The sequence below is a fragment of the Rattus rattus genome, chromosome 14 (genome assembly GCF_011064425.1).
Source record: "Rattus rattus isolate New Zealand chromosome 14, Rrattus_CSIRO_v1, whole genome shotgun sequence".
Taxonomy (NCBI): domain Eukaryota; kingdom Metazoa; phylum Chordata; class Mammalia; order Rodentia; family Muridae; genus Rattus; species Rattus rattus.
This window is the reverse complement of record NC_046167.1, coordinates 29,405,613-29,408,325: the sequence shown is the minus strand read 5'-3', so window position 1 is coordinate 29,408,325 and position 2,713 is coordinate 29,405,613. Positions and strand designations below refer to the sequence as shown.

General features: G+C 43.5%; 1 pseudogene; it reads right to left on the bottom strand.

Moving 5' to 3' along the window:
- Positions 1-1,378: 1,378 nt before the first annotated feature.
- On the bottom strand, positions 1,379-2,115 carry LOC116883984 (annotated as a pseudogene).
- Between the last annotated feature and the right edge of the window lie 598 nt (positions 2,116-2,713).

Genomic DNA, 2,713 nt, shown 5'->3' with positions numbered 1-2,713 from the left:
GGAGGGGAAAAGGTTAGGGGGATGTTGGCCAGGAAACCAGGAAGGGGAATAACAATCGAAATGTAAATAAGAAATACTCAAGTTAATAAAGATGGGGAAGAAAAAGAACTGTGTGTTCCAAGGTCTTCACACTAAATTAATATCTGGCTGTGGTGTCTTCATTCATTCTCATCTGATATAGAAGAAAGTCTTTCTGGTGGTGGCTGAAAAAGGAACCGATCTGTGAGTGTAGCAGAATATCACTAGCGATCAAATCTATTGTTTTCTCTCTCTCTCTCTCTCTCTCTCTCTCTCTCTCTCTCTCTCTCTCTCTCTCTCTTCTCTCTCTCAGAAGTAATTGGTTTCCCCCTAGATCTCTGGGCTATCTAGTCTCTGGTTCTTGGTTACCCAAGCAGTGTCAGTTATGAGTTCTGTCTACATTGTACACACAAACACAAACACACACACACACACACACACACACACACACACACACACAGGTTTTGTTACTTTAGATAATAACTGGTTATTCCCATAAGCTTTTGCCACCATTGCCTAGTATATTTTGCTGGCAGAACGGTGTGTAGATCAAAGGGTTTGTGACTGGGAAAACAACATAATTTTTAAATAGCAAAAAAGTTGAAAGGAAGTTTCAGCAGATACAAAAAATGGAAAATAAGCAGGAGAAAAGACACTAATTTCTGTCCTACAAGCATGAAGTTTGTGTAAGCCTGTATTTACAGGCAACACAAATAGTATAATGGGAAAGCAATCATCACTGATAACAACACCTGATTGCAAGGGAAGACAAAATCACATCTCTAATATATGCTAGTGAGTATAAAATGGTACGAATGCTTGGAAAATAATTTGAGTCATTTCCTTATGTTTACAAAATATAAGGAAACTGGTTTTTTGTAAGCAATGCATACATGAGCCTTCCTTAATTACAAAGAAAACAGATTGTTTTATTATATGTACATTGAAGGGGTTGGGGCTTTAGCTCAGTGGTAGAGCGCTTGCCTAGGAAGCACAAGGCCCTGGGTTCGATCCCCAGCTCCGAAAAAAAGAACCAAAAAAAAAAAATGTACATTGAATTTTGCCTAAATATGTAGGGAACTATGTGCGAACCTAGTGCTCATGCACGTCAGGAGGAGCTGACAGTGTCCTGGGGTATCCACCACAGAAGACTTTCAGACATGGCTTTAAGCCAATAGAAATTCTTCATTAGCTGGAAACCACTACACTGTATATTCCGGCTCCCAGTGTAGCACCGATCCTTTTCCAGGGTGATTATTTTTTGGATAGAAGATAATTTTGTAATTATATTTATGTACAGAAAACTTAGCCATGAACATTTAACCTAGTTTAATGGCAAATTCTTTAGCCCTTGCCTTTTCTATCTCGATAATGGAGACAAAGATTTAGGACCCAGGATGTTGCCTCCCCAGTGGCACTGATCTTTATCTTTGTGTCTTTGTAATTGGTCCTAATAGCTTCCACCAGCTTAGCCAGAGCTCTCTTGTCTTCTGAGTTAACCTGTGTGAGGGCAACAGTGGTGCATGCCTGCCTGTGGACCAGGTGCCCCAGCCTGGCCTTTCTCTTGATAATGCATTAGGGGGACCCTCCACACAGGGCACGCAGAAAAACCACCAGCTCAATGGGGTCTACATCACGGGCAATCACCACCAACTGAGCCTTCTTGTGCTCTATGAAGGTGGTGACTGTATTGACCCCTGCTCGGAGGACAGGTAGTGTCTTAGTTGGGATGTCCCCTTTGCCAGCAGCTTTCTTCTCAGCACGGGCAGTAGCCTTTGCTCCTTCTCCTGCTTTGTCTCTGGCCTGTAGTTATGGGTGAGCTTAAATGGCTGAGTCGTTGTTTCCCTGTCCAGGGCCTGGGAAACTGGTTAATGGCAGGAGGTACCTTGAGCTGCTAATAGAGGATGCCTCTTTGCTGCTGCACGCTGAGATAGCAGGGCCATTTGACAAAGCATGTGAGATCCCTTTTGGGCAGAATATTCTAACCGAGCCAAAATTCTTGGCACTTTTCAGAAATAAAGGATTGGCCTCCTGTTTCTTCATGCTGGTAGGGGGTGGGGCACACATAGGCCCCTTGGCCTTCTTTCCTTTGGGCATCTAGATCAGCTGTTGGAGAGAGGCAGGATGATCTTTTACGTGGGGGGAAAACATGCTCTGGGGTGACATACTTCAGTTAACAAGAACAATTAACCAGAAGCAGACCTACAGAACCTAAAAGGCAAGGTTAGTACGTTAGAGACTTTCTCAAAACTATGGACCTTGATGGGTTAGTACTTTGCTTTTCTTTGTGGCAGATGGTACTGTCTTTGTGCTGAGTTTTAGGCTCTGAGTGGTATTTCCACCATGGAGTCAGTTGTGCCAAGGTCTGGGGGACTATTAAGGTCTGGGGCCCTGTTAAAATGGTTCTCCTGGAACAACACTTAAGGATGATTGTAAGATACCTTGCTGGAGCTGTGAACAGAACCCTGTCCTGTGAAAGAGTTATCTGCTGATCCTTCCAGCCCCTAGATTTCTTGATAAGCAAGATTAATCGTGTGTTTGTAGGTACAACTGTATGTAGGTAGTTGATTTCGAATGGCAATTACAGCTCACTCATGGTATAGAAGCATAAAGCTCTACATCCAGAACAAACACGGAAGACAAACTGGAACACAGCAATGTGGGGCACCCTAGGGACCAGACCTTCAGCTCACAG